At 43.3% G+C, this 14,389-nt stretch overlaps 1 protein-coding gene across 1 annotated transcript in view; it reads left to right on the top strand.

The window, feature by feature from the left end:
• LOC137631175 (zinc finger protein 721-like) overlaps positions 1-14,389 on the top strand; it is a 99,326-nt gene that overhangs the window by 39,375 nt on the left and 45,562 nt on the right. The gene's annotated exons all lie outside the window — the stretch shown is intronic.

Here is a 14,389-nt window from a genome sequence, read left to right on the forward strand (position 1 = left end):
GAGATAAGGTAAAGTACACCAACTTTTCTTTCGGGTGCAAAGGCTGTGACCCTTTTTGCACAGCAGTTGGCAAACCAGTGGGCCAACTGGTCCCTGAAGAGGAGAGATGCTCGACAGTGTCAACATCTTCTAGCCCATCTATATTTGTTGGAGAAACTCGTGCCACGTGGACATCTCCAAAAATGATGACTACAGTGGTGTCTTAAGTGTCACTGGTTAGTAACCAATGATATTCCTTACTGTCTTTTCCCAGTGGAACAGGAAGTACGGGATGATCTGGCCTGGTGGCTGGGCAAAGAAAACCTTGCTATGGGAGCTCCACTCAGCTCTCTGTCTCCAGAGATGCTGCTCTTCCAAAACACATCCAAGGAGGGGTAGGGCTTAACCCCAGAGGAACCAAGCTGCTTCAGAGGTATGGTCCACTCAAATAAGCACCTGCATATCAACCAGCTGAAAATGCAAGCAGTGCTTCTAGCATTGCAAACTTTCCAGCAGACTTTGTTAGGGCGACAGCACTATGGTCGTGGCGTAAATCAATAAACAAGGGTCCACTGTTCCACGGACCCTTTGTAATTTGGCAAAGCAGGTGCACACCTGGGCATTGGGCAACTTTGTGGAGCTGTTTTTTTAGGCCCTCTTCAGCTGTGTACCAAGATAAATGGGCCATCTTTTGTTATTGGTATAGTAGATGAGATAATTTTCCATTTAGAGCCTCACTGCATTTGATTGATGTTTTCATAATTCTTGATTGACAAAAGCTTTTCTGAGAGTGCGGTGAAAGTCTATCGCTTATCCTTAAGCCAGGTTTTCAGACTTAAGGGCTCAGTGCCTCAGAACTTTGATCTTGATTATTGTTTGTGCTCATAAGGAGCGTTGTTGCAGTCTTGCCTCCCTGTAGCTCAGGCTCCCGTAATGCGATTCCTTCCGAGTCCTCTGGTCTCTCAGGCGTGCCCCTTATTGGCCCTTGAGAAGAGCATCAGACAGAGATCTGACCGTTGAGACTCCTTATAGCTTTAATCTTAGCAAAGGTTAAGCACTTTAAACTTTCTAAGATCACTAGTGTGGGTCTTGGTACAAACTATCTAGGATCACTAGTGGGTCTTGGTACAAAAAGCTGTGTCAGATCTACAGTTAAATGCTTTCTGTAGAGAGAATCCTTCATAGAAAAATTCAATTTTCAATATTAAACTTACCCGATGATCATATAGCTGTCAGCTCTGCTGCCCGACAGAAAAACCTACGGGCGGAATACGCCAGCGATCGCTATACAGGTGGGGGTGTACATCAACAGCGCCATCTGTCAAGTAGGTACTCAAGTACTCGATGTCAACATAGAACCAATTTTCTCTCTGTCGTGCCACTGGCAAGACCTACTAAATACGATGTTACTAACTGGATTTGTTTTCACAACGATTTGGTGAAGTACACTATTCCAGTTTTGAGCTTTCGCTATGCAGGGGTTTTATCTTCATTTCAAAACTTGAACTCGTTTTGGATAGATTTAATTATGGTGACGAAGAGAGTATGGACTCTCTTTCACTTTTAAATGGCCGACCCTTCCCTTAGACGGAAGTGTGTTTAGGTTTTGGTAATTTTGCTTAACACGTTATAGATTTATATATTTTATATCTCTCCGCCTTTATAGGCCTCTTCGATTAACTTTCCATTTATTATAAACATATACAGTAACAATAAATTTTTATGTTTGTTTATATGCGACCTTTCCTGATAGTAGGCGGTCCTAACTTGGAACTGAAGTTAATTAACATTGAGCCCGTTATATCGTATTTAACCTTTAAAGAATTTAATACTTTTTAAATTTTAATGTTTTATGAAAGAATTTCTTTGATAGTCTCGTACTGTTTTCAAAGATGAACTAACGTTTAGTTTTTAGTCTACGCAGTTGTTGACGTTCAGGACGTTCAACATGCGCTCTATCGTTACGATAGAGAGAGAGTGTATCACGGTTTCACTTTGCAGTAAGAGTAAACCGATTCTGGCGTTTCGTTCATTCTTTCTTAGCTTAAATGGTTTAAATTCTAAATTAAAGGAACTTTTTATTTGGAAAACCTTTCAGTTTTTTCCTTTAGCAAATAACATGTTTTAACGATATATAATTGGGCTCCTCTCTCAGGTGCGAAATCAAGAGAGAAAGAGAGAGAGAGATAGAGACGGAGGGAGAGAGAGGAGAATAAACGTTTCGTTCAAGCTGGTAACGTTGTTCTCGTTTTTTACTCTCCTCCCTAGTCGCTGTAGGGGAAGAAGGTAAAACGTTTCTAGGGTTTTATTCTTGTTCCCAGGCTATGTGCGGTGAGAGATTGTAAACGTAGTTTATTTGATCTAGTGTTTAGTCTCTTTCCCTGCCACTGAATTCTTTATCTTTATTTATGTTTTCTGTTGCATTGTACGACTGTTTTTGCAATTACTACCTTTTAATGAAGGATAGGATTGCGTGTTTCAGGTAGAAATCAGTTAAAGTTTCGATTTCAGTGAAATAAGTGCAAAACAGAAAATCAAAGTGATAAAGTGATATGCGCAAAGTGTTACAGCCGCAGCAGACTAGTCAGTCAGGAGTTGAGGCTTCCCCACACAGCTTTGGTTGTTGCCAGCTCACAGACTGTCAAGCAGTTACATGACGTTGCCTTCTGGTCTGCTACTTATGCACCAGTGCTGTATGTCCTCACGCACCTGTTGTGGTTGACAGTTCAGTTTTTTGACAGTTCACAGACTGTCAGGCAGTTACATAACGTTGCCTTCTGGTCTGCTGCTAATGCACCAGTGCTGTATGTCCTCACGCACCTGTTGTGGTTGACAGTTCAGTTTTTGACAGTTCACAGACTGTCAAGCAGTTACATAACGTTGCCTTCTGGTCTGCTGCTTATGCACCAGTGAGACCCTCACTGAGATAACCTAGCTTTTCTCGGACATGGTTCCTGTAGATGAGAAAGTGCTGTTCTCCCTCCTACTGATATTCCTTTGAGGACTCTGTCATTTGGAGAGGAGCCTTAAGCTGCTTAGCCTCCTATGGACTTTAATTAAAGCATAACAAGGCTTCCAGGGATGGTAAATGGTTCCGCTTCAGTCGCTAACCCCGTCTGTTGCCACACCTGCTCCCGTAGACCCTAAGGGGCTTTGCTGCAAGACATGCAGTCCAAGCTTGTGTCCTTAATAGAGGATTTTTTACGGAGAAGAACCTTCTGGCCAACAACCTTCCTACCGGTTGGTTGTGCGCCCTGTTGACGCTGAGGTATCCTACTCGCGTCCGCCAGTTGAGGTGGTTCCTCCACCGATGCGACCCAGTGTGGGTTGCCAGTCGCACGTTGACGTTAAGCGACTCTCGGAGGTGGTTGTGGACGTTCAGTGTGTCACTAGGAAGACGTTCAACAACCAGCAGAGGTGACTTGTTGTGACGCAGTGCGGCAACCTCAGCAACCCGGTAGGGGGTTGACTGCACAACCCAGTCAGTCTAGACAGTTTCGGGTTGACGCTGTACTTCCTCGCGTCCCCATGGTTGACAGTTCACAGACTGTGCAGCAGTACCATGATATTGTGTCCGGCTCTGTCACGCATCCACCAGTGCGACCGGATTCAGCGAGTCAGACGTTGCCCACTCCGTTGCCGTTTCCTCATCAGTTTCGGATGAGGAACCCTCTGATGAGGACATTGCTGAACAAGACGATCAACCCCCAGCCCTGCTATCCATCCAGAAGATGCTGAAGAAGGAACGCTGCCCTGTCAGGCTGTGGATGAGTCTGGTTAGGACACTGTCATCCGTGGTTCAATTTGTGTCACTTGGAAGACTACACCTCCGTCCTCTTCTGTATCATCTAGCTTTTCACTGGAAAAGGACAAGACGCTAGAAGCGGTCTCGATCCCGGTTTCCGGAAAGATAAAGTCTGGTCTGACTTGGTGAAAGGACTTTATCAACCTTTGAAAGGGTCTTCCCCTGACTGTTCAGACTCCCAACCACGTTCTCTTCTCGGACGCATCGGACGTAGGCTGGGGTGCGACATTAGGCGGTAGGGAATGCTCGGGATTATGGAACTCGAGTCAAAGGACAATGCATTTCAACTGCAAGAAGCTACTGGCAGTACGTCTGACCTGGAAAAGCTTCAGGTCTCTCCTTCAAGGCAAAGTGGTGGAGGTGAACACGGACAACACCCTGCTTTGACGTACATCTCCAAGCAAGGAGGGACCTACTCTCTGACATGGTACGAGTTCGCAAGAGACCTCCTCACCTGGTCAACAGGTCTAGACTTTTCACTAGTAACGAGGTTCATCCAAGGCAACTTGAATGTCATAGCAGATTGTCTCAGTAGGAAGGGACAAATAATTCCAACAGATTGGACCCTCCACAAGGATGTATGCAAGAGACTTTGGGCCACCTGGGGCCAGCCAACCATAGATCTCTTCGCAACCTCGATGACCAAGAGGCTCCCAATAGTTTGCTCACCTATCCCGGACCCAGCAGTAGTTCATATAGATGCCTTTCTACTAGATTGGTCACATCTAGATCTATATGCATTCCCTCCGTTCTAGATTGTCAACAAGGTACTGCAGAAGTTCGCCTCTCACGAAGGGACAAAGTTGACGCTAGTTGCTTCCCTCTGGCCCGCGAGAGAATAACTCACCGAGGTACTTCGATGGCTAGTAGACGTTCCCAGAACACTTCCCCTAAGGGTGGACCTGCTACGTCAGCCACGCGTAAAGAAGGTACTCCAAGGCCTCCACGCTCTTCGTCTGACTGCCTTCAGACTATCGAAAGACTCTCGAGAGCTAGAGGTTTTTCGAATGAGGCAACCAGAGCGTTTGCTAGAGCAAGGAGAACATCCACCCTTAGAGTCTACCAATCGAAGTGGGAAATCTTCCGAAACTGGTGCAAGTCAGTATCCGTATCCTCGACCAGTACCTCTGTAACTCAATAGCTGACTTTCTCTTATATCTGAGGAAAGAACGATCTCTTTCAGCTCCCACTATCAAGGGTTACAGAAGCATGTTGGCATCAGTCTTCCGTCACAGAGGCTTAGATCTTTCCAACAATAAAGATCTACAAGACCTCCTTAAGTCTTTTGAGACCACGAAGGAGCGTCGTTTGGTTACACCTGGTTGGAATTTAGACGTGGTTCTAAGATTCCTTATGTCAGACAGGTTCGAACCGCTTCAATCAGCCTCCCTGAAAGATCTCACCTTTAAGACTCTTTTCCTGATATGCTTAACCACAGCTAAAAGAGTCAGTGAGATTCATGCCTTCAGCAAGAACATCGGATTCTCATCCGAAACGGCTACATGTTCTACAACTTGGTTTTCTAGCCAAACACGAGCTGCCTTCTCGGCCTTGACCAATATCGTTCGATATTCCAAACTTATCGTATGGTTGGAAATGAACTAGAAAGAGTATTATGTCCTGTAAGAGCTCTTAAGTTCTATTTTAAAAACCTTTACGAGGCCCGTCTGAAGCTTTATGGTGTTCAGTTAAGAATCCATCTTTGCCTATGTCAGAGAATTCTTTATCCTATTTTATCAGACTGTTAATACGAGAAGCTCATTCCCATCTGAATGAGGAAGACCAAGCTTGGCTGAAGGTAAGGACACACGAAGTTAGAGCTGTCGCAACTTCCGTGGCCTTTAAACAAAATAGATCTCTGCAAAGTATATTCGACGCAACCTATTGGAAAAGCAAATCAGTGTTCGCGTCTTTTATCTTAAGAATGTCCAGTCTCTTTACGAGAACTGCTACACTCTGGGACCATTCGTAGCAACGAGTGCAGTAGTGGTGAGGGCTCCACCACTACAATTCCCTAATTCCATAACCTTTTTAATCTTTCTCTTGAAATGTTTTATTAATATTTTTGGGTTGTCCGGAAGGCTAAGAAGCCTTTCGCATCCTACTTGATTTGGCGGGTGGTCAAAGTCATTTCTTGAGAAGCGCCTAGATTAGAGGTTTTGATGAGGACCTTTAGTATGGGTTGCAACCCTTCATACTTCAGCTCCTAGGAGTCGCTCAGCATCCTATGAGGATCGCGAGGCTCAGTAAGGAAGACGTACTTAAAAAGGCAGAGTAATTGTTCAAGTCGACTTCCTTACCAGGTACTTATTTATTTTATGCTTGTTATTTTGAATAACTGCTAAAATGAAATACGGAATACTTAGCTCATAATAATGTCAACATGTAATGCTGGTCTCTACCCACCCCCCTGGGTGTGAATCAGCTATATGATCATCGGGTAAGTTTAATATTGAAAAATGTTATTTTCATTAGTAAAATAAATTTTTGAATATACTTACCCGATGATCATAAATTAAAGGACCCACCCTTCCTCCCCAATAGAGACCCAGTGGACAGAGGAGAAAATTGGTTCTATGTTGACATCGAGTACTTGAGTACCTACTTGACAGATGGCGCTGTTGATGTACACCCCCACCTGTACAGTGATCGCTGGCGTATTCCGCCCGTAGGTTTTTCTGTCGGGCAGCAGAGCTGACAGCTATATGATCATCGGGTAAGTATATTCAAAAATTTATTTTACTAATGAAAATAACATTTTAAACGTTGGGAGTCTCTAAACTTACGACTATACTTACAATTTGCAAGAAAAAAATTTTAACATTTGTTTTGTTCATAAATTTTTCAGCAATAAATAGATCGGCTACCCTCTTCAAAGCTTATATATGAACACACACAACTTTGTTGATGGATGATTTTTCTTTATGAAGTATAAGACCAATTATTTGAGAACCAGCCCTGTGATAACACACAATTCATGCATAACCTTGCTACTATAGCATTACTATAATTAAATTTGTTCCAGTTTTCAACCCACAACATATACAAACTATCAAATATTGGAAATAAAGCCATTTAAGACATTTCATTAGCATCTTCAGCTTTTCAATTATGGAATTGAGTTTTGGGGAGTTGCAAGATATAGTAAAGAATTTAAAGACATGAGATATTGCAAGATATAGTAATGAATTTAAACCTATGAGAGATTAGTGTTAACTCGGTTGGCTTGGTGAGCTATTTTAGAATTATTTTTTTCTGGCTATTCAACTAAAGGTTAGTCTGCATAGTTTTTGAAGTAATGAACTAGACATACAAGTACTCTATCTCCAAAAACTGTGGTCTGGTTATGGAAGAATCCGCTTGCTTTGCCTATGTGGTTTTTGGCTGTCAGTATCATTGGTAGTGTGTGGTCAAGTTTGTGTGAAGTTTTTAGACAGATATAAGATGTGCAGTAACCAGGCAGTAGCACTCCATCCATAACTCGGCTAGCTCTTTGATAAGGTCTCCAAACATCCTTGTATCCCGAGACAATTTTAAAAAGTCCTTGATGATCAGTTTATACTACGCGTACCTTGAAACACCAAGTTGTTATTGATTTTATTATCGGTGACTAACAAAATATGGTTGGCAAGAAAATAAATTGTATAACCAACACTATGCAATACACTTCATAACTAAGAAAAGATGATTTTTTCATAACCCCCTCTCTTGTAAACTATGCAAAGGCTGGTAATGGTATCGTAAGAAAAACAAGATAAGTGATATTTTAAATATTTAACTTAGCCGGTGAATATATAATAGCTGCAACTCTGTTGCTCGACAGACAAAAAAACAGTAAAAACTCGCCAGCGATCGCTATACAGGTTGCGGGTGTGCCCACCAGCGCCAACTGTCGGCCAGATACCACTCTCGATGTAAACAAAGACTCAATTTCTTCTCTGTCGACAAGACGTACTTTTACTCGCTGTAGAACCTGGAGTTTTTTTTCAACATATTTGGTGAAGTACTTCATTTTGGTTTGAGCTTTCGCAGTGCAGGTGTTTTATCTTCATCTTAAATCTTGAACTCGTTTTTGGATAGATTTAATTTTTGATGACAAAGAGAGTATGGACTTTCTTTGACTTTTAAATGGCCGACCCTTCCCTTAGACGGAAGTGTGTTTAGGCTTTTAGCAATTATCTTATCACGTTATAAATTAATTATAGATTTTCCTCTATATATTTTATATCTCACCGCCTTTATTAGGCCTCTTCGATTAACTTTCCATTTATAATAAACATAAAAATAAATTTTAATGATTTGTTTATATGCGACCTTTCCTGTGAGTAGGCGGTCCTAACTTGGAAACCGAAGTTAAACAACGTTGAGCCCTTTTCAATCGTAATAGCTTTTAAAGAGCTAATGATTTAAAACTTTTTAAATGAATATTTTTAATAAATATTTTATGAAAGATTTTCTTTGAATAGTCTTCGTACTGTTTTCAAAGATGAACTAACGTTTAGTTTATTTATGCTACGCAGTTTGCGCTCTATCGTTACGATAGAGAGAGAGAGTATCACGGTTTCACTTTGCAGAAAGAGTAAATCGATTCTGACGTTTTGTTCATTCTTCTTTCAAAGCTTAAATGTTTTAAATTCTATTTTAAAGGAACTTTTTAATTGAAAAACCTTTCAGTTTTTTCCTTTGGTCAAATAACATGTTTTTTTGACGAAACGTAATTGGGCTCTTCTCTTAGGTGCGAAATCAAGAGAGAGAGAGAGAGAGAGAGAGATAGAGACGGAGGGAGAGAGAGGAGAGAAAACGTTCCGTTCAAGCGGGTAACGTTGTTCTCGAGTTACTCTCGTCCCTAGTCTCTGTACGAGGAGAAAGGATAAAACGTTTTTAGTTTTATTCTCGTCCCCAGGCAATGTACGGTGAGAGATTGAAAACGTAGTTTTGAATGAACTAGTGTTTAGTCTCTTCCCCAGCCACTGAATTTTTTATCTTAAAAGATGTTTACTGTGTTTTGCTGGTTTTAATGTGCTTGCATTATACGACTGATTTCGCATTTACTACCTTTTGATGAGGGTAGAATTGCGTGCTTCAGGTAGAAATCAGTAATAGTTTCGATTTCAGTGAAATAAGTGCAAACAGAAAATCGTAGTGATAAAGTGATATTGCGCAAAGTGTTACAGTGTTGCGTAACCGAGGGTTCGTCTGTTCGTGCCTGTCGTTCACCTAGTCTGGGACCTCTTGCAAGCTCCCAAGCCCAGGGGAGAAGTAATGTCGTACGACTTATGGGTTCGAGAGGCCTTGATCAGCGAACAGACGTTCCCTCTATGGTATCGGGTGTATCTTACCAAGATCTCCCCTACCATAAGGCGAGAGAGACAATTTTCTCCTCATCATCCGAAGGCTTTTCGCATAAGAAACCTGAAACAAGGTTTCGAGGCCCTTAAGCGAAAGTCAGTCCTTTCAGGACAGGTCCAGCGTCCTGGTTGTAGCCATTAGGACAGCTCTGACCCTATGCAGTCATCGGAAAACTGCTCGCCGCCTAACAAAAGCGTAACACAGACTCCGAGAGTCTTTTTGTTGGCAAGGTTTTGCGGTCACAGACGTTACCCTCGTCTCTTACCGCAACCATTTCCGTTGATCCTAAATGGGTTGTACGGCAACACATGCAGAATAAGCTTGCCTCCCTTATGGAAGACTATTCTGCCGATTAGTACGTTGAGCCTAGCCGTTTATCTCATCGAGATCCTGGCTTTCAGCCAACCTAACGTTCCTTTGTGCGTCCTGGTGACGTTGGCGTAGCTAAGTCACGTCAGTCAGGTTGTTTAGAACCACACTCGATGCGGTCTCGTGTGGATTTTCAGCCACATTTGGACGTTAGGCCACTTGCTGATGCTCCTGTTGACGTTCAGGACGTTCGCTAACAATCGGAGTTGACTTGTTTTGACGCTGTGCGTCAACCTCCGCATTCTAGAGTTGTTTTGACTGCTCAATCTAGGCGGTCAAAGCAGTCTCGAGTGGACGCTGTGCGTCCTCACGCACCTGTTGTTGTTGACAGTTCACAGACTGTCAAGCAGTTACATGACGTTGCGTCCTGGTCTCTCTCACCTGTTGTTGTTGACAGTTCACAGACTGTCAAGCAGTTACATGACGTTGCGTCCTGGTCCGCTACTAATGCACCAGTGCGTGTGGACTCTGCTTGTAAAGCATTGCCACCACGGTAGGTCTCTCCCTTGCTTGAGACTCTGCTATTATCGGACAAGGTTCCTTTAGATGAGGAAGTTGCTGTTCCCCCTCCTACTGATATTCCCTTGAGGACTCTGTCAGACGGAGAGGAGCCTAAAGCTGCTTAGCCCTCTATGGACTTTAATTAAATCATGCTGATTTTTATGGATCTTTGTCCGGATCTTTTTGTAACTGCTGCTCCTCGTTCACCTAAACGTCAGAGCTTACACTAGGCCTAGCTACTTCGAAGCCGTTGTTTTATAAGCTAGTGCTCTCTCGCTCTCCTAGAGAGCTTTACGTTTGCTAGGCGACTGGTTTATCACCAGGAGGAGTTTGGGGGATACAGCCTTTGCTTTCCCTTCTTTTAAACTGGTTTATAGAGCGAGAGTCTGATATGACACGAGAGAAGTTCTCGGCTTGGGAGTTCCTGCCTCTGCCCAGATAGACTTCTAAAATCTCGTAGACTCTCCCTGGCGCCTGGCCAGGAGACGCTCCAAGATTTTACAGGTCAACTTCACAGCTGTTTTCGAGCCTTTGAAGTTTTGCTGTACAATTATGTCATGCATAAACAAGGCTTTCAGGGATGGCTCCAATGATCTGACAGCCACGTTCTCTGCAGAGACAAGTCCCTCAGGGATGGCTCCATGATTTGGCAGCCATGTTCACTGCAGGAGTACGTAAGAGGCAAGTGCGCTCAATGTGTTCATTGTCAAGACAAACTTCGCGATGAAGTCTACCAGGCTGTCTTGACAGCATTTGTGGAAGGCGACTGGATGGTCTCTCTCGACCTTCAGGAGGCATACTTCCACATTCCTATACACCCGGATTCCCAACCGTTTCTGAGGTTTGTTTACAGGAATGTGGGGTACCAGTTTCGAGCTATCGGAGATCAGAGCCTCCCTGTACTTGGACGACTGGCTTCTCAAAGCCTCTTCCAGTCATCGCTGTCTGAAGGATCTCAATTAGACTCTAGATCTGGCCAAGGAATTGGGACTCCTAGTCAATTTGGAAAAGTCACAGCTGGTCCCATCCCAAACTATTCTGTATTTAGGGATGGAGATTCACAGTCAAGTTTTTCTGGCTTTTCCGTCGGCCCCCAGAATAGATCAAGCCCTGCTCTCCATCCAGAAGATGCTGAAGAAAGAACGTTGCTCAGTCAGGCTGTGGATGAGTCTGGTAGGGACGCTGTCATCCCTGGAGCAATTTGTATCATTAGGAAGACTACACCTCCGTCCTCTTCAATTCCATCTGGCTTTTCACTGGAAAAAGGACAAGACGCTAGAGGCGGTCTCGATCCCGATTTCCGAAAAGATAAAGTCTTGTCTGACTTGGTGGAAGGACAATATCAGCCTAAGAGAGGGTCTTCCCCTGGCAGTTCAGATACCCAACCACGTTCTCTTCTCGGACGCATCGGACTTGGGCTGGGGCGCGACGCTGGACGGTCGGGAATGCTCAGGTCTGTGGAACTCGAGTCAGAGGAGCATGCATATCAACTGCAAGGAGCTTTTGGCGGTTCATCTGGCCTTGAGAAGCTTCGAGTATCTCCTTCGAGGCAAAGTGGTGGAAGTAAACTCGGACAACACCACGGCCTTGGCGTACATCTCCAAACAGGGAGGTACCCACTCACTGACGTTGTACGAGATCGCAAGGGACCTGCTCATCTGGTTAAAAGATCGAGGCATCTCCCTAGTAACGAGGTTCATCCAGGGCGACTTGAACGTCCTAGCAGATTGTCTCAGTCGGAAAGGTCAAGTAATTCCAACCGAATGGACCCTCCACAAGGATGTGTGCAAGAGACTTTGGGCGACTTGGGGTCAACCCACCATAGATCTCTTTGCAATCTCGCTGACCAAGAGGCTTCCAATCTATTGCTCTCCAGTCCCGGACCCAGCAGCAATACATATAGATGCCTTCCTCCTAGATTGGTCACATCTGGATCTTTACGCATTCCCACCATTCAAGATTGTCAACAAGGTACTGCAGAAGTTCGCCTCTCACGAAGGGACAAGGTTGACGTTAGTTGCTCCCCTCTGGCCCGCGAGAGAATGGTTCACCGAGGTACTTCGATGGTTAGTAGACGTTCCCAGAAGTCTTCCTCTAAGAGTAGACCTTCTACGTCAGCCACACGTAAAGAAGGTACACCAAAGCCTCCACGCTCTTCGTCTGACTGCCTTCAGACTATCGAAAGACTCTTGAGAGCTAGAGGCTTTTCGAAGGAGGCAGCCAGTGCGATTGCTAGAGCAAGGAGAGCGTCTACCATTAGAGTCTACCAATCGAAGTGGGAAGTCTTCCGAGACTGGTGCAAGTCAGTTTCTGTATCCTCGACCAGTACCTCTGTAGCCCAAATAGCTGATTTTCTCTTATACCTGAGAAAAGGACGATCCCTTTCAGCTCCCACTATCAAGGGCTATAGAAGCATGTTGGCATCGGTCTTCCGGCATAGAGGCTTAGATCTTTCCAACAACAAAGATCTGCAAGACCTCCTTAAGTCTTTCGAGACCACTAAGGAGCGTTGTTTGGCTACTCCTGGGTGGAATTTAGACGTGGTCCTAAGATTCCTCATGTTAGACAGGTTTGAGACTTTACAGTCAGCCTCCCTGAAAGATCTCACTCTTAAGACTCTTTTTCCTGGTATGCTTAGCCTCGGCTAAAAGAGTCAGTGAGATTCATGCCTTCAGCAAGAACATCGGATTTTCGTCAGAAAAAGCTACTTGTTCTCTGCAACTTGGTTTTCTAGCCAAAAATGAGCTACCTTCTCGTCCTTGGCCTAAATCTTTCGATATTCCCAGCTTATCGGAGATCGTAGGCAATGAACTAGAAAGAGTCTTATGCCCTGTTAGAGCTCTTAAGTTCTACTTAGCTCGTACTAAACCTTTACGAGGCCAATCTGAAGCGTTATGGTGTTCGGTTAAGAAACCATCCTTGCCTATGTCAAAGAATGCTTTGTCATGTTTTATCAGATTGTTAATACGAGAAGCTCATTCACACTTGAGTGAGGAAGACCGATCTTTGCTTAAGGTTGAGACGCACGAGGTTAGAGCTGTAGCAACTTCCGTGGCCTTTAAGCAAAGTAGATCTCTGCAAAGTATCATGAACGCAACCTATTGGAGAAGCAAGTCAGTGTTCGCGTCATTTTACTTAAAAGATGTCCAGTCTCTTTACGAGAACTGCTACACACTGGGACCATTCGTAGCAGCGAGTGCAGTAGTGGGTGAGGGCTCAACCACTACAATTCCCTAATTCCATATCCTTTTAATCTGTCTCTTGAAATGTTTTAATGTTTTTATGGGTTGTCCGGAAGGCTAAGAAGCCTTTCGCATCCTGGTTGATTTGGCGGGTGGTCAAAGTCATTTCTTGAGAGCGCCCAGATTAGGGGTTTGATGAGGTCCTGTTGTATGGGTTGCAGCCCTTGATACTTCAGCTCCTGGGGGTCTGTCAGCATCCTAAGAGGATCGCTGGGCTCCGTAAGGAAGACGTACTTACAAGGCAGAGTAATCGTCTAAGTCGACTTCCTTACCAGGTACCTATTTATTTTGGTTTTGTTATATTGATAACTGCCAAAATGAAATAAAAAACTCTTAGCTTATACGATGTAAACATATTTAACTCTGGTCTCTACCCACCTCCTTTGGTGTGAATCAGCTATTATATATTCACCGGCTAAGTTAAATATTTAAAAATGATATTTTAATTATAAAATAAATTTTTGAATATACTTACCCGGTGAATATATAAATTAAACGACCCTCCCTTCCTCCCCAATAGAGACGCAGTGGGATGAGAAGAAATTGAGTCTTTGTTTACATCGAGAGTGGTATCTGGCCGACAGTTGGCGCTGGTGGGCACACCCGCAACCTGTATAGCGATCGCTGGCGAGTTTTTACTGTTTTTTTGTCTGTCGAGCAACAGAGTTGCAGCTATTATATATTCACCGGGTAAGTATATTCAAAAATTTATTTTATAATTAAAATATCATTTTTAAGGCCAAAATGTAATAGGATTTCTTGTACCTTGATCTACATGGAGATATAACTTATAAGGGTCAGGTTAAAATAACATGCTGGATGATATAGAACTATGTAATTAGGTTTTATAATTAGAATTAGAAGTGACTCTATATCCAGTTTTTATTGATAGCTTTTCAAAAGGTTAGAGACAAAAATATAAATTAGTTGCAGTTATCTCTAAAACAGATTTTTTTTTTACAGAACTTGGTTGTCATTCTGTAACTTTCTAGCTCAAGTTTAACCCACTTATTAACAAAACCATAGTGATAGATTTTGCTTACTGAGGAATACTAAAAACTATCACCTGTTGTTTAGTAATGTACTACAGTATTTGCATTGAATAAATTATCTATCTCAGAAATAGGACATGTATTAAACATGA

Source organism: Palaemon carinicauda, chromosome 1, assembly GCF_036898095.1.
Source record: "Palaemon carinicauda isolate YSFRI2023 chromosome 1, ASM3689809v2, whole genome shotgun sequence".
In the NCBI taxonomy this organism is placed as follows: domain Eukaryota; kingdom Metazoa; phylum Arthropoda; class Malacostraca; order Decapoda; family Palaemonidae; genus Palaemon; species Palaemon carinicauda.